The sequence below is a fragment of the Nicotiana tabacum genome, chromosome 22 (genome assembly GCF_000715075.1).
Source record: "Nicotiana tabacum cultivar K326 chromosome 22, ASM71507v2, whole genome shotgun sequence".
Taxonomy (NCBI): Eukaryota; Viridiplantae; Streptophyta; class Magnoliopsida; order Solanales; family Solanaceae; genus Nicotiana; species Nicotiana tabacum.
In genome coordinates, this window is record NC_134101.1 from 91160581 (window position 1) to 91179066 (window position 18486).

The following is an 18486-nucleotide window of genomic DNA, read 5'->3' on the forward strand; positions in this document are numbered from 1 at the left end:
TTCGGGAGTATACTCGAATATCATCAATAAATACTATGATGAACGAGTCAATATATGGTCGGAACAAACTGTGCATCAAATGCATAAATGTTGATGGGGCATTGGTCAGCCCAAATAACATAACTAGGAACTCGTATGACCGTACCGAGTCCTAAAAGCAATCTTCAGGATATCTGGCTCCCGAATCTTCAACTGATGGTAACCTGAACACAAGTTAATCTTAGAAAATACTCATGCACCCTGTAACTGATCAAACATATCATCAATACGATGCAAAGGATATTGGTTCTTCACTGTAACTTTGTTCAACTGGCAATAATCAATACACATACGCATAGAACCATCCTTTTTCTTAATAAACAAGACAGGAGCACCCCAAGGTGATACACTAGGCCAAAAAAAACCTTTGTCAAGCAATTACTGCAACTGCTCCTTCAACTCAGAAGAAGCCATACGATAAGGAGGAATAGAAATGGGCCGAGTGCCTGGCAACAAACCAATGCCGAAATCAATATCTCTATCGGTTGGCATACCCGGAAGATCAGTTGGAAACACATCAGGAAAATCCCTTACTATTGGGACTGAATCAACTGTAGGGATATTAGTACTGACATCTCTCACATAAGCTAGATATGCGTCACACCCCTTGTCAACCATTTGCGGAGCTTTAAGAAATGAAATAACTTTATTGGGAGTGTGATCTAAAGTACCTCTCCACTCTACTCACGGTATACCTGGCATAACCAGCATCATGGTTTTGGCGTGACAATCAAGAATATCATAATGGGGTGACAACTAGTCCACACCCAAGATAACATTAAAACCTACCATACTGAGCAATAATAAATCGGCTCTGATCTCAAAACCACTAAGAGCAATTAAACATGACCGATAAACGTGGTCCACAATAAGAGAATCCCCCACATGAGTGGAAACATAAACAGGGGAACTCAAGGAATCTCGAGATACACCCAAATGCAGGGCAAAATAATAGGACACATAAGAATAAGTAGAGCTTGGATCGAATAAAACTGATGCATCCTATGACAAACCAGGATAATACCTTTGATAATAGAATCGGAGGCGACAACTTTAGTACGGGCAGGAAGGTCATAGTATCTGGCCTGGCCTCCCCCTCTAGGGCAACCTCTACCTCCCCGACCTCCACCTCTAGCTGGCTGAGCAGGTGGGGTAGCAACTGGTGCTGTGATCATAGCCTAGGAACTCTGTGGAGCACGTTGTGGCTAAAAAGTCTATGGAGGTGCACCCCTCCTAAGTCTGGGGCAATCTCTCACCATATGGCGTGTGTCGCCACACTCAAAACAAGCTTTGGGAGGATGTGGCGGCTGTGACTGGCTCGGGCCAGGTCTGCTAGACTGACTACTGAAAGCACCCCATGCAGGAAGCGCACTAGATATTGGAGGTGCATAATAAGGCTCCTGAGGTCTAGGAGGAGCTGGAATACCACTGGCTACTGGAAGAGCTGAATGAATGGGGCGACTCATATAACCCCTACCATGACGAACTCTTGTTGGGGCACGGGCACCAGAATAATGACCCGGCTCTCTAAACCTCTTGGCCTATCTCTCTCTTCTATATCCTGAGCATGCATACCCTCTACTTTCCTAGCAATGCTCACTACTTGCTGATAAGAAATATCCATCTCTAACTCCCGGGCCATTCTAGACCTGATGCTGGGAATGAGCCCCTCAATAAACCAGCAAACTCTCTCATGAACTGTAGAAACCAAGGCCGGTGCATGCCTAGCCAAGTCAGTGAAACAGACAGCATACTCCGAAACAGTCATAGTACCCTAGCGCAAATGCTCAAACTCTGCACGCCATACGTCCCTAAGGCTCTAAGGAACATACTCCCTCAAAAACATATCTGAAAACTGGATCCATGTAAGGGAAGCTACCTCAACTGGACTGTCCAACTCAAAAGTACGCCAACATTGATAGGCTGCTCCTCGAAGCAGGTAGGAAGTGAAAGAAACCCCACTCGATCCTGATATACCCATAGTGTAGAGGATACGGTAGCACTCTTCCAGTAATCCCAGAGCATCATCTAATGCTAGACCACTGAATATATGAGGCTTGTACTTCTTGAACCTGTCAAACCTCTGTTGCTCATCCTCTGAAGCTATTGCCCGGTCCTCGGGCTGAACTGGGGCTACAGGCGGTATCGGTATAACTTCTGGGATCTGATCAACCTGGACCCGCTGCTCTGGGACGAGCGGCAGGAGTATGTGCTCCTCCCCTGGCCTGGGATGTGGTTGTAGTAAGGGGAATCAACCCTACCTGAGCTAGAGTAGTGTACATGCTCACGAACTGTGCAAGGTCCTCCTGAAGAGCTGAAATAGTTGTAGCAGTAGGCGTATCAGGTGCTTGGGCTCCACCTGGAGCTACTGGTGGCTCCTTTGTGTTAGCTCGCATGGGTGTTCTAGCTGCACCACGTATGCGTCCTCAGCCTCTACCCCGGCCTCTGGCAGCTCTAGCAGGGGGCGCGGGTGCTTAGTCATCTCCAGTAGCACGTGTCCTCACTATCTGTGAGAGAATAGAAGACAGAGGTTTAGAGTTTCACTATCAAACAACTCGCACGACAAGGAAATCAAATGAAGTGGACTTTTTCTAACAGTTACATAGCCTCTCGTAGATAAGTACAAACGTCTCCATACCGATCCGCGAGACTCTAATAAATCGGCTTGTGATTCACGACTCCTATAAACCTAGAGCTCTGATACCAACTTGTCACCACCCAAGTTCTCCCTCCGTGAACTGTCGCGACGACACCTAGTCTTTACGACTAGGTAAGCCTAACAAATTGCGAAAAAAGGAAAATGAAATACGAAACAAGCAAGTTGCGGGTAAAACATAATAAAAGAGTTTAAAATATCGCTTGGCATATACAATACACACTCTCAAAACTGAATCAACACTCCCAAAACCCGGAATCTCATGAAATCACAAGCTATAGAAAACTACATAGTGTTCTAACTCCAGAATGTCTAATCAAAAGTAAATACAGGAAGTCTAAACCTATAGGGGAGAATAGAGAGGGACTTCTAGGTCTACGGATGCGGTAGATATACCTCGAAGTCTCTGATATTGCCCGCCTTACTGATAGAACAGCTGAGCAGAAGAACCTGGATCTGCACACGAAAAAACATGTGCAGAAAAGGGCATGAGTACACCATAGTGGTACCCAGTAAGTGCCAAGCCTAACCTCGACCGAGTAGTGATGAGGAAGGTCAGGGCCTTACTTGTTATATATATATATATATATATATATATATATATATATATATATATATATATATATATATATATATATATATATATATATATATATATACAGATAAAGCAGTATGAAATGTGATAGTATGATTAAGATACTAACAGTCGCTAAAAATAAAGTCACACAAGAACAACTCAGAACATAGAGATAGCAATAGGGATCTCCCGGGATATTGTCCCGTAGTCCCAAACGTAAATGTGCAGAGGATCTCTAGGGATATTGTCCCGTACTCCGAATCAAAAATATGCAGGGGAATTTCCCGGAATACCAATTCGTAGTCCCAAAGTAAATATCTAGTATGGGGGAATCTCTGAGATGTCGTCCCGTAATCCCAAATATAAATGTGCATGGGGATCTCCCGAAATACCGATCTGTAGTCCCAAAGTAAACATGCAGGGGGATCTCCCGGGATATCGTCACATATTCCCAAAGTAAACACACAAGAATCTCAAGAAAGAATCTACAGTTCTACCCCTGTAAAAGGTGTATAATAAAATCTGAGAGTAGTAAAATAAATGACACCACTGGTTCAGAACCAATGTGTTGTCCTAATCCAATCTCCTTGGGTTACAAGGATGTCAAATTTCGAGCTCTTTGTAATTTGGGTTAAGTACAACTTGTGTGATTTTAAAAGTTCACCACCAATATTTACAGGGTTGGTTTTCAATCGCTTACTAACAACGATCCTTTGGATTTCACTCGCTCACCAAAGAAACGAACAATGACACAATGTAACGACCCGGTCGGTTGTTTTGAGAATTTACGCCCTGATCCCCTATTAACTGCTTTCCCCATGTTCATTTCTACTATTGTGAGTTGCCGAGAGGATTTGTTTGGAGTTTTGGAGTATTTTGGGACACTTAGTCTCTAAATGAGAGCTTAAGCTTAGAATTTGGAGTGTAGTCAAAACAGTGTGAAAACGGCCTCGGAATGGAATTCCATCGGTTCCATTAGCTCTGTTGAGTGATTTCGGGCTTATGGGTGTGTTCGTATTATCTTTTGGAGGTCTATAGCTTATTTAGGCTTGAAATGCCGGAAGTTAAATTTTTGAAGTTTCCGGATCGATAGTGAGATTTTGATATCGGGGTCAGAATCTGATTCCAAAAGTTGGAATATCTCCGTAGTGTTGAATATGACTTGTGTACAAAATTTGGGGTCAATCGGACATGGTTTGGTTGGTGGCATGGGTTGCAGAATTCTTGAGATTTCAAGTTCATTAGGCTTGGATTGGAGGGTGATTCATGATTTTAGTGTTGTTTTATGTGATTTGAGAGTTGGACTGAGTTCGTATGATGTTTTAGGATTTGTTGGTATATTTGGTTGAGGTCGCGAGAGTCTCGGGTGAGTTTCGGATGCTTGACGGAAGTTGAATTGGACTTAGGAATTTCTGAACTTTGCTGAACTATTGGTTTCTCACCTGCGGAGCTAGGACCACAGGTGCGGTACCGTAGAAGCGGGTTGGAACTCGTAGGTACAGACTAAGGCTTATGGGCAATAGGTCGCAAATGCGGCTCAAAGACCGCAACAGCGGACCGTATCTGCGAAGAGTGGAGCACAGGTGCGACTCCTGGGGCTTTAATGAAATCTCGCAAGTGCGGGTCCCCAACCATAGAAGCGGGACCGCAGATGCGGCCTCATGATCGCAGAAGTGGAAATCGCTGGGCAAATATATGAAAAATCGAGGGTTTGAGTTCATAACTTAGAAAAATCAAATTGGAGCTCGGGGGAAGGTGATTCTGTGGGGATTTTGAAAAGAAGATCATTGGGTAATGATTCATAACCCCCTTTTGATTGTATCCCATTAATCTAAGCATAAATTCATCAATTAATTTTAGATTTGGGGTGAAAATTTGGGGGAAATGAGGAAAAGTTCTTAGGCCGAGTTTTGGGATTTTGATCGAGGTTTTGGTATTGAATTTGAGTTGATTTTGCTATGGTTTTGATCGTAAGTGAATGGGTGTTCATAACCCGTAACTTTTACCCGATTTCGAGACGTGGGCCCAGGGAGGATTTTTGGGCGTTTTTCTATTTTCTCACCTTAGCTTTGATTCCTTTAGCTAAATTCATTTTTTGTAGTTATATTTACATTATGAAATTGATTTGATTAGATTTGGGCCACTCAGAGCTGGATACTCACGGCAAGAGTGTGATTTCGATTTGATTTGAGCTAGTTCGAGGTAAGTGGCTTGCCTAACCTTGTGTTGGGGAACTCCCTTTAGGATTTGGTATTTTTATTATATGAGTGTCGTGTACGTGAGGTAACGAGTGCGTACACGTGCTAATTGTTGGAAAAATCCCATTTTCATTAAGTAAATATCTGTGTTTCCTTTTTGTTGAACACTAGTATTTTAAAGCCTACTTTTTAGCTTAAGAATCATGCTTAAGTGACTTAGTTGTTCTATCTGCTTACACTATTTACTTGAATTCTGTGCAGCATTTCAATTTTATCAGCAAAATTTTTCGATAAATCAATAGGCCTAATATTTAAACCAGAAAGCTTTTTATCTAAAAGCTGAGCTAAGTCATCAAGAGATTTAAATTTAAAATCCTGAATCTCAGGAGGTCTTTGAATATGAGTAGGAATAGCTTGATCAACTGTTTTACTTCCTGAAGTGGAGGCAATATCAGTTGGTCCTTTCTTAGTACCCATTTCTTTTATTAAAATAGTCAAATCATCAAGTTTTTTATCAAGAGAACCAATATGTTCTCCTAAAATTTTTACATACAAACCCAAATAATTGTTTTGAGAAATCAATTTATTAATTTCTGCAATGCTAATAGTTGCCACGTTATCATCAATAAATTTTTGAAAGGAAGTGAAAGTAATACCAGTATTATTAGATAGAATAAAGGGAGCCTGAGGAGGATAAATTGCTTTAGTAATATTACCACTCCCATCTTTATAAGATCTTTCCAAAACCTTTATATAAAGAGGTAAATAAGTTGTTATAAACCAAGGGACAAAATACATAATTTGATTATGCAAGGCACAAGTTTCATAAAATTCTTGAGATATATTGTTCAAATCATCTTTGCTATAAGTATCAAAAAACCATGTTTTAAACTGGTTCCACTTATTACTAAAAAATTCCTTTTGAATATAATTACGTGCCCGAGAACCGGGGCTAAAATCTATTTGGTATGGAATCAATAAATATTATTGGGGTCGAAATCCATCTCGGATACAGAAGGAATATCTTTATCTGAAATCCTCGGTAGAATTTGTGTGTGATAATAGAGTTGGAAGCCTTTTTTATAATTGGTATAAATTTATTATTTTAGAGATCATTTATTTTAAATGAAGGAAGTGCTTTGGGTTCTTAAATATGATGGAAGAACTGTTCAGTTATTTCTTTTTCTGAGTTTATTGTTAGTTCTGTATATCATTGTTTACCGTGAAAATGGTAACAACAATTAAATTTGTAAATGGAATTCTAAAAATACGTGATCTATTCCCGAGCTAGTTGTTAGAGCAGTTAATGCTAAGAAAGAAGCTTAACGATGAAATGCGAGCTAAAACAAGACTTTAATCAAACCGAAGAGGCCTGTTTCCCGGATGCAAAGCCGATCAATAAGGACCTTGGGGTCGGGACTCGAATCGAGCTCGAGCTATCGGGGGCAACCGGGAATAGGATAACAATTAAGGAAATGATCAAGCAAGGCTCTTTACGGCCAAAGTTGCGCAATACAGCATGAAATAAGTAAGAAGACAATAGATGTTAAAGCGGCCTTGAGCCAGTGAGAACGAACAAAATAGGAGAAGAGAGAGAGAGAGATATTATTGCTTTAGTGGAGAAATGGAGCAACATCAGCCCTTTACAAAGTGGTATAGGTTCCCCTTATATAGGCGAGGGAATATGATATGGTACAGATATGTGGAGATTAAACACAAAGTACAGAGATGGGATGGTGTGACGTGATGCCTCAGCATAGGCTCTGGATAGGCCGGGCCTGTCAGACGTAGCCATGTGCCTTGGGGGCTTCCCCCTCCATCCTAGCTTCGGTCTTTGTTTCCTCCGACTCGGGCTCCAACGAGCCCCGAGGTCGGGAACTTGGTTGCGGCCTCCCGCCCTCGGGGTCCCGAGGCATGCTTTCGAAATGTCCCGACAACAAGAAATCAAGTCTTCTAATTTCACCGCATACAGATAGTCTCCGCGTTTCCCATAATGAAGAGATGGGAAATGATTCTGACACTTGACTCCTTGACCTTCTTTCGGCGACGACGTACTGAGGATGCGACTCCTGGCCTGAGCTTCGTGGTGATTGGACATCCACGGGCTCCTGCTTTTCAACTTCATTCATTGCACTCCTGATTCACATTTTTCAAGGTGAAGGTACCGCCGTCGGCTCGATTTTCCATATATGCATTAACTGTGTCTGTTGGTCAGCCTTCCAAAGCCTAGATGATCGTGTCGTAATCTCCTATAAACGGGGGTGCCTTGGCTTTGCTTTTCTTATCCTAGCGCTTCCATTGGCTCGCTTGCCTTTCCCTTCTTATCATCTTCTTTCACCCCTGAACATCATGCTAGGGGCTCTTGACCTTAAGGTCGTTTGGAGGAGTTTCCTTAGACTTTGTTGTGGCCTTCTGCTGGGGCTTCCCTTCGTCGAACATAAATGTATCATTCCACTATTGTTGCAGTCATCGGTATACTGGCTCTTGCTACTACTGCTGGGTAGAGGTGATGATGGATGGGGAGTCAGTTTCTCCCTTATGTAGATAGCTGTTCGGATTATGCACCGCTGCTCACTCTCCTACCCGGACCTAGTGTGGCACTTCATCCCTAGGGTTTTTCCTCCCAAGGGATAAAGTGGCACTACCGGCCGCTGAGGCTGGGGCTCGCCGAATCTTCAACCTTTGGCTTTGGCGGGCCATGTCTCTTTTCTCTACCTCCTCTGCGTCCCCTCATTTTCCTCTTCTTCATCTTCTCCGGTGGGGATCCCTCGGGGGATTGAGCTGGGAACCTATGGGAGGTGGAGATCGAAGGAGTCAACCTCGAGGATACGTGCTCGAGGGTGCGGCGCCCGAGGATGCTGATACCAGAGATGGACTCTCGAGGGAGAATAGGGCATCAGGTTTTATCGCATGTACATCCTTCCGTTCCTCTACTTTGGGCATAGACACCTGTAGGTTTTTGCAAGTTGTATGTAACGACCCCTCGAGGGCTGCTTGTACACAAACTTTTATGAATAAGAATATACCCCATTGATTTTTGCTTTCGAACTTTGCTTTGTTTCTGTATGCTCTTATTCCCTTCGGGGCCCTTTGAACGTTTTCTTTTGTTTGCTGGCTGCTGATATCGGGCTTGGGTGCGAGCTTCCGTCTCGATCTTCTGCTGATCGGCATAGCTCTCATCCGAACGCATCGTCACCAATCTTGGATTGATCTGATAGGTTCGGGATATCGAGGCCCTCCGAGTTGTATGGAGATCATGCGTCGAATTCTGGGGCCTTAGGGAATGTTACCCTGGATGAATGTCATCTTCGGATACCCGGGGGCCCCTATTGATCTTGATGTAGATAGCCCATTTAGAATGTATAGGATAGACTTCTGGTGAGGAGTTTTCCTGTATTCGGGCGCTTCCTCGGACCTTCGTGGAGCTTTCGCAATCGGAGCTTCCTGTGTTTATTCCTCTTTTCAGAAAGAGGGGATCACAAGACTAGGTACTTGCCTTGCATCAAATGTTGGCGTTTAAAGCTTCCCGAAGTCTGAATTCTTTGGGCTGAGGTTTCGTGACGTAGAGTGCTATCTTGAGCTCGGAGATAATATGAACGGCTGCTCAAGTCTTGACTCCTCGTTGAAGGATGTTTTTTGGATCGGGTATTGACCCATCGATCTGTATCGAGGATGTTGGCTTCCAGGGGCCTACCTCGGGCAGGCGAATCATCGCTGCTTCTCGCATATATGTGGGGCGGCTTCGGCTTTTTCGCAAGACTTCTCTATTTTTACATAGCTGCCTTTATGTTTTGGCACGGGGTACTTCATATCTTAAGGCACAAAAAGTGTTGGTGCACGTGCTTGCTTTGACCTGTTAGCTTCACCATAGTCATGGAAACCACTTCGGGACCGATCCGGCCGGAGACGAGGGGTGCTGCTCCTGGTGCTCAGGAACCGAAGGAGTTCACTCTAGAGACGGCGTCCTTGATAAGAGAGGAATGCCTGGAGATAGTGAAGAGATACTGCGGGTGGAGCGAGGGGATAACACTGCATGTGCTTTCCCCAGATGAGGGCATTGTGGACTCCACTAATGGATTATTGAGCGTATACCTATTCCCTTTCATATTTGGCCCCCCTGATAGGGTCGTGCTTGATTTTTGCTTGAAGTATCGGGTTACCCTGCATAGATTCATCCGTCGTTTTGGCGAACGGCATTGATGATGAGGTTCTTCGCAGAGAAGGCCAGGCTTGAATTCACGCTTGATCACCTTGTCACGATATATCGGCCTTTTCATTGTTAAGGCCTGATAACTCTGAGATGTCGCTCGTCCATACACTTTGTTATTGATCACGAGGAAAGTGGGGATCGAGAGTGGGCCAGTTGGTTTATTCGGGTCCGGACAACCGACATTATCCCTGTGGAGTTTTTGCCATTTCACGAAGGGTAGAATTATGCACGTGAGTGAGGTGTTTGGCGCTTTTTCAGATCTCAACTATAGCGAAAATTAGCTGAGTAATAATGTTGTCTCTCTTGTTGCAGCAACTTCATGGACGTCGGGTAAAGTCCATGATCTGCTTGGCTGGGTTCGGAAGCTAGTGACCCATTTATCCTGTGACGAGCGCAGGTGGCGAGTTGTACTTCATACCGGATGGGGAGCGCAGTACCAAGGTATGTGCGTATGCTGCCTTTGCCTTGTCTTTGTATACCCGAAGTAATATTTTCCCCTTCTATTTGTGCTGGATTCGTCGTTTGCAGATATCGGGCAATTCCTTGGGATGGGGCACCCGTGGTGTGATGGAGCCTTTAGTGGTGCTGGTCGGGCTCACATTTCCGAGGAAGGAGGGTCTCCCGGGTCCACTGCTCCCGGAGCGCCTGATTCCCGACCGGCGGTTCCTTTGAGCGAATACGCCATGCCCGAGGTCGGTTCTTCTGGGGCCGCAGTGGCAAGATCAATAGGAGTGTGTTCTAACTTCGAGTAAGTCCGTCGGCTTCACTTTGTGGTAAGTTCATGTACAGTTTCCCTGTGCCCCGTGCCCTCCTCCCTCTATTGAACATTTCTTGTGCAGGCCTGTGATAGGCTTAGGTCTGAGCTGCTCCATCAAGGGGCCAAGCTTCAGAAAATTCTGGATGAGGGCGAATCCCTTAGGTTCCTTAGCGAGGAGAAGGAAGTTGAGTTGCAGCATTGGCGATATGAGGCATACAGGAGCTCAAACTATGAGAGTTATTTGATGGAGCAGGTAACTTCCTATAGTACGTGCTTCACTCCTTTCTAACCTTAAGGCTAACCCCTTTTGCCGTATCAGTTGCAGAGGAAGGCGGAGGCCTTGGAGTACCTCAAAGGCGACGTCAACCGTGTCAGAGTTGCTTACGGGGAGCTAAAAGCTCAAGTGCAGGATCGAACTTTAGAGGAGATGAGTGCTTCGGCTAAGGTTCCTGCCTTTGAGGTCCAACTCTGCTTGACTCATGACAACGCCAAAGTTCAAGTGGATATGATTGGGAAACTCGAATCTAATCTCTCGAAGGTCAGAGCTTAGATAATTGATGCCCGGGAAGAAGCAGCACTAAGTCGAACCAAGGCCGATCGTGAGATGGCGATTCGTATGAAGTATGCTGTTGATGCCCAAGTTGAGCTAAAGTGAGCCCTCGACCGGGGGAAGAGGATTGAGGAATATGTTCGTTGTAGATCCCGAAGCGAGGTACTCGAGGAGGTCGGTGCAAGAGGTTTTGTCCTCTCGGAGGAATTGGCTCGAGCAAAGGCGGATAAACATGACGCTCGGTCATTTCTTGTTGACGTTGCGGAGGGCGAACTCGACAAGCTATATCCCTTTAGCGCAGAGTATAGACTTTGCCATTTTGTCGCTCCAGACTTTGCCATTTTGTCGCTTTAGTCTTTGCCATTTTGTCGCTTCAGACTTTTCCATTTTGTCGCATTGGACTTTGCCATTTTGTCGCTTTGTCTCTGATATACGTAAGGCATGCCTGTAGATGGAGAATGCATTTTTTCGCGCATGTAATATATGAGAAGAAACTTGAAGCTTTATTTCTCCTGTACCTTTTTTTCTGTTGTTGCTTTCGATCGGGTCGGCTGGTTTTGGTGTTTGGCAAGGTCCTCATAGGCCCGGAACAGATCGGACAGACTTGGGGGCTCTTAAGTGCGATCCTTTTCGCGAGCAGGTGCTGGGGCCTCCGTGCTTGGCCCGGATGTTTAGGCTTAGTCTCTGAGTCGGGCTCTGGCTCGAGCCTTCTTGTCCTCGAATTTTGTGTGCCCGTGCGGGCAGGTAGTAATCGTTTTTATCTCTTTCCCTTGGGCATTTGCCGTTCCAACTATTTTGGGTCCAATCTTCGAGTTGCATTGTGACTCGAGCTTCAATTGACCCTCAAGCTCTTTCCTGCCTGCATGGGCAGATGATGGCCCTTTATGCTCTGGGTCGAAGTGACCTTATGGGCATGTGGCCCGGTGGTTTACTCGGCCGGCGATAGTGGCACTTATGCCATGCCCTTAAGTGTATTGTAGTTTTCGGGTCTAGTCTCTGAGTCACGTTGCGATTCGAGCTGTAATCGACCCTTAAACTTCCTCGATTTCTTGACCGGCGATAGTGGCACTCATGCCCTTAGGCATATTGCAATTTTCGTGTCCAGTCTCTGAGTCGCATTGCGATTCGAGCTGTAATCGACCCTTAAATTTCCTCGATTTCCTGGCCGGCGATAGTGGCACTTATGCCATTTGGTCGTTGAGACCTTTTAGTATATGGCCCGGAGGCTTGCATAGTTAACTATTTTGGATCCGGTCTCCGAATCGGGTTACGATTCGAGCTTATTTTAATCCTCAAGTTGTCAAAAAAAAATTGCTGGCGACAATGGCTCTTACGTTGTTTGGTCGTAGAGACCTTTCAATATGAGGCTCGTAGGCTTGCTTAGCTGGCGACAATGGCTTTTACGGTGTTTTTGCCCGTGGGCTATTTTGTAGGCTTTGTTTCCGCTCATTAAGGTCTTTTTAGAGTATTTTTGCCTGACCCGTCGTCGGTTCCAGAGGAACCTCGATTTCAAGTCATTGTCGGTGATGTTTCAAGCACCTCGTAAGGTTCATAGTTCGTAGGTCGAGTAGATCGACGCTCTTGCAGTTTTGAGTCGACGTGGTCGGAGCTCGTTTTTGCCTGTTGAGGGAAGCCTGTTTTAATCGGTTCTTTCCAAAGTATATTCGAAGTAGTGGCCTGTGATTTTTAGCGATAGTCGGGCTTCTCCCAGTCGTGTTATTTTGGTTGTATCAGCCGTTTTGACCGTAGTCATGTGCGTTTGGCCGTAGCCATTTTTGATCCCAAGCGATAGTTTAGGCATCTACACCGAGGGTATGCCCTTTAGGGATTCTTACAAATGCGATGTATAGCCTAAACTTCGGGGTTTTCATGTTTGTTGAGGTCTTACAATTTGTCATGCATATTGAGGTCTTACAACTTGTCATGCCTATTGAGGTCTTACAGTTTGTATGATGTAGAATAGATCTGGTTATGCCGAGTCTTCCCACTAGGGGTCTTACAGTTTTGGATTTTGCAGTGTTTGGCGATTGGCGACAGTCTCCGAGTCATCGAGTTTGTTTAAGCTTGAAGACCACTTCTCGTGAACTCGGAGTTGCATTGTGAGTGCTTTGTGAGCCCGAGGTTCTGACCCTGGGGCCGTGTGCGCACTGAACCATTTAAGTCTCGGAGTATCTCGGGACGTATTCAGCGGAGAGGCCTTTGCTGCGAATATTCCGAAATAGCCAGTCTCCGAGTCATCGAGTTTGTTTAAGATTGAAGACCGCATCTCGTGAACTCGGAGTTGCATTGTGAGGGCTTTGTGAGCCCGGGGTTTCGACCCTAGGGCCGTGTGGGCGTTGAACCGTTTAAGTCTCCGAGTATCTCAGGACGTATTCATCGGAGAGGCCTTTGCTGCGAATATGCCAAAATAGCCAGTCTCCGAGTCATCGAGTTTGTTTAAGCTTGAAGACCGCTTCTCGTGAACTCGGAGTTGCATTATGAGGGCTTTGTGAGCCCGGGGTTCCAACCTTGGGGCCGTGTAGGTGTTGAACCGTTTTAAGTCTCCGAGTATCTCGGGACGTATTCAGCGGAGAGGCCTTTGCTGCGAATATGCCGAAATAGCCTTTTTCGAAGTATGAAATGCCAAAAAGATATTCTTTATTGATTGGAATAAATATAGGTTGTAAATACATGTCATCTCGTTGCTGTGAGCTTGGCCCGCGTGGGTGCGGCTCCTCTAATCATCTGATCCATTTACATGATTCCGTTTTGAAACTTAGCCTGCCATTTATTGGCCCTTCCGAGAGGACAGCCTCCTTAAGAGAAGGCCATCGCACGTCGTTTGACTGTAGAAGAAAGGCCCGCGTTTTCATCGAATCCTCTTCTGGAGGTGTGTTGCTCTGCTAATAATCTTGCTGACGGGACCCTCTTTAGGTTGGAAGTCCGATTGAGGGAAGAGAGCACGGCAATACCCGCAGAGGCCTCGGATCTCCGAGTGGAGTTAGAACTTATGAATGCCTCGGCTGACTGCCTGCACATAGGTTAGCAAAAGAAAAGAAACAACAAGGAGCAGAGTAGTTCTTCTTTGCTGCGGGATGTGTAGGCGACGTTTCGAGGTCTAGTATGTTTCTTCCATTTTGAGGCGCGAGCCCTTAATACAGCATTCTCCTATGCTCAACTAGGCTTGGCGGAAGATGTGGTTCTGCTCACCCTTTGATCCATTCGAGGGCGGAGGCATTGATGCCGGCGATGGGTCACATAGTGAGGGATTTCCTCTCGTCGCGTGTAGCTCCTTGTCGAATACTTTAGTCCTACCTCTGTCGTGGAGTTTCATCCCTTTGGTGGAGTGTGGTCCAAGTCTCCTCCAGGCGGTGTGCCCATTGTCATCTGAATGAAATGTCCATGTTTCGCAGGCTCGGCATTCCAGCCCGAGCTCAGGCAGGCTGTATAGAGGGAGTGGCCTTCCTAATTATTGTGGCGATGGGCATCTGGAATCCATCAAAGATTCGAGGTGTGGGAGTGATTTGGTTCGTTAGTCCGAACCGCCCCATTAGCTTTGGTCTGACATCGTCGGTATTATTGATCGAACCATTTGCACTCATGAACACATGTTTTATTTGAAATAGGTCAAATGAGGGAGGGGGTTACCAATCCCGTTAATACGAGGCCGAGGCGAAGTCTCGACGTCCCTTTCCTTAGATGCAAGGATGTCCTTTGGGTATATTCCCTGGACCCGTCTTTCCCCGACGATGAGCCCTTTCACTCTGCATTTTATGAATCATTGAAGGGTGTCGCCGCCCCTTTAATGTCGTGGCAATACGCCGTGGCTTGTCAGCTTCATTTTTTCCTGATCTCCTTCCTCCCTTGGATCTGGATCCGAGCTTGATCGCTCGATGATACTTGGTGGCAATCTCTATTGAATAGCACAGTTGTCGTTCTTTTGAGCCGGTGACCGCGCACGCCCTGCGGTTCCTACGCTGGGCCATAGTTCCCTTGAAGGGGTCTTGGTCGAATAGGTCTGAGCCGCCTGGCGTTCTCGGTTTCACTTATGGTGATCATGATGTCTGGTATAGCAATGCTGAAATCATACTCGGCTGGGCAGGGTTTCCCTGCTAGTTGTGCCTGGTTGAATCTGGCTCCATTGGAGGTTCCTCGAGGGTGCTGTCCTCGGGCTATTTCCCTATTGTTGCGAGGTAGGTTGCATCTCGAGTCGTTCCTTCCATTCGCAGTGCATGGATGATACCTCCATCCGTTTGGCATAAGATTCTTTGTCGGGAGTCTGCTTAGATATACCGAACCCGATGAGGTTCCCAGACGGTTGTCCACGGCCCCGATTCATGGCCGATGTCCGGTGTGGGCATCCAACCAGACCTCGGCTGGGTATCTAATCAGGCTTCGCTTGAAACATCCTAGAGTCATCGAGCATGCTTCGTTTAGGCTTCGGGTGAAGACTTGTGTCGCCCGATCATCCAAAACCGGGAGCGATCTCATTCGTCCTATCAGGGAATGGGGTGAGACTTCCCGCGGTATTTCGTTTCTTCTTTGTTTGGCCTCAGGTGTATCGGGCCCTTTTGATACTGCTTTGATGGCATTGGCGTGTGATTCTGTGGAGGACCACGCTGGTATGGTAGGCGAGTCTGTGAGGTCAGGTTCCAGGCGGTAGCGCTACATCATGGTTTCTTTCGAGAGAGCTTCTTCGAACTTCATCAACGAGACGGACTCGAACTCATCATCTTGGAGGTCGCTGTCTTTGAATGAGCTTGCGTAAGTGGTTGTGCGCCCATAGGGATTTGAGGTCCTGTCGCACCTAGGGGGTTTCGGTGTTCCAGATTTTTGTAAAGCGAGTTCTGGGACCGTTTCCGTGGGAGACGGTTGCTGTAAGAGCTTCCACAAACCTGATTTAATCCATTCGAAAAGATTCCCAAGCATCCTCACTGTGGCGGGGTCGGTTACTGATCCGTCGATACTTGATCTCTCGAGTACCAGCTCGGCATAAGGAGGTGTCTCTGGCGCTACTGCGTTGGGAGTCTCAGGGCGACTTTGCAGCTGAGCGATAGCCAACTGTCGTGCCTGTAACATTTCAAAAATAACATGAAGATTAAATTCCTGTTCTACCCAGGCCAGAGTTTTTTGAGCTTCCTGTCGGTCAATGCACTATATGTTGTCATCGGCGCGTGAGGCTTCGTCGACCTGTTGCACGCCTTGCAAGCCTGCGTCTGCTTGAATCAACTAAATGCGTTATCGGGGTCTTACGGCGTCGCGCTAACCTCTGGAGCAGCCATACTGTTTTTGCCATGGTTTTCGGGGTAGTCGTTCTCGATTTTGCTTACCGAGTCGGACATTAACCTGAAATCAAAAGATCTTGGGCAAGAAAAAGTGTGAAAGATAATGTGCATTTGTGTGACGAAACTAGCAAGAAAATAATCACTATTATTTTTAGCCCCACGGTTGGCGCCAAACTGTTTACCGTGAAAATGGTAACAACAATTAAATTTGTAAATGGGATTCTAAAAATACGTGATCTATTCACGAGCTAGTTGTTAGAGCATTTGATGCTAAGAACGTGAAGCTTAACGATGAAATGCGAGCTAAAACAAGACAGTAATCAAACCGAAGGGGCCTATTGCCCGGATGCAAAGCCGGTCTATAAGGACCTCAGGGTCGGGACTCGAATCGAGCTCGAGCTATCGAGGGCAACTGGGAATAGGATAAAAATTAAGGAAACGATCAAGCAAGGCTCTTTACGGCCAAAGTTGCGTAACACAGCATGAAATAAGTAAGAAGACAATAGATGTTAAAACGGCCTCGAGCTAGTGAGATCGAACAAAATAGGAGAAGAGAGAGAGATATTATTGCTTTAGTAGAGAAATGGAGCAACATCATCCCTTTACAAAGTGGTATGGGTTCACCTTATATAGGCGAGGGAACACGGTATAGTACAGATATGTGGAGATTAAACACAAAGTACGGAGATGGGATGGTTTGATGTGACGCCTCAGCATAGGCTCTGGATAGGCCAAGCCTGTCAGACATAGCCATGTGCCTTGGGGGCTTCCCCCTCCGTCCTAGCTTCGGTCTTCGTTTCCTCCAAGTCGGGCTCCGACGAGCCCCGAGGTCAGGAACTTGATCGCAGCCTCCCGCCCTCGGGGTCCGAGGCATGCTTCTGAAATGTCCCGACAGCGAGAAATCAAGTCTTCTGATTTCGCCACATACAATCATGCTTATTTAGAATCACACATTATTATATTGTTGGCCTAGTAAGTGTCGAAGTTGACCCTTCGTCACTACTTCTTCGAGTTTAGACTAGATACTTATTGGGTACATATTTTTATGTACTCACACTACACTTCTGTACTTGATTGTACAGGATTTGAGGCAGGTGCATCTGGCCACAAGTCTGGCGTGTAGATTGATTCCCCAGCTCGAGACTTCCCAGTGAGCTGCCCTTTTGAGTTGTTCTACAGCAGCTGGAGTCTCTCTTATGCTTTATTTTCTGTCTATTTCCTTTCAGACAGTAGGCTAGCATTTGTTTTGTATATTCTACTAGATTGCCTACATACTTGTGACACCAGGTCTTGGCACATATGCTAGTAGACTTATGACTTTGATTTTGCTTACATGACTTCGATTTGTATTCTTTGCTTCCACTTATTTATGTTAAAATTGAAACCTTCTAGATTTTCTTAACAAACAGGAGAAAGTTACGACTTACTAATTTATTTAAAAACGGAAATTCACTAGTTGATCAGTGTTGGCTTGCCTAACAACGGTTGTGGGCGCCATCACGGCCTATAATGAAATTTGGGTCATGACACCTTTACTGTTTGTTGTAAGTAGTACTTATTTAAATTGAAGTACTAACAGTTTTGATGCAGGCTGTCTCCGCATTAGTCGACCGGATCTGAAGAGTAGTCGACTAGAAATTTAAAAAGACTACGATTCACCGCGTCTTGTACTTTCATAAAGTACTAGTATATAACTAGAATATTTCTTATCCTAGACTTCAAAATCTCATAGCATAATTCTTATGTATACCAAGCTAGCAAGTGATAGTTCCTTGTTAAGATAACGAAATCAACTAGGTACATGTGTTTTTTCTTTAAAAGAGCATATTCTGTTAATCAAAAACTTGTAGAGTTACAAAACTAAGTAGATGCTGACCCTCTACTATCCTATCCATATACTGCTAACACTAGTTTACAAAATTATAAACTAGTATTCTCAACAAACACAAACCAAAATCTAAAATCTAGGGAACGTCATACATTACACGAGCTAGAGGAAATAATTCAAAGATAATAAAGCTCTCTGGAATGTTGGAATCATGCTTTCTACACACTTTATCAGTATCAAAACTACCTTGCAAAAACATAACTAGGGATAGAGCTGCTGCCTGACTTCCTAGAAAAAGAATCACTTAAATGCTTGCCTAATTCGCCCAAAAGAGGTACAAAATGTGATCTTTGCGTTTTGCTCAATCTTTCTCATTTTGTATGATACTGTTTTCTTTTTTAATTAGT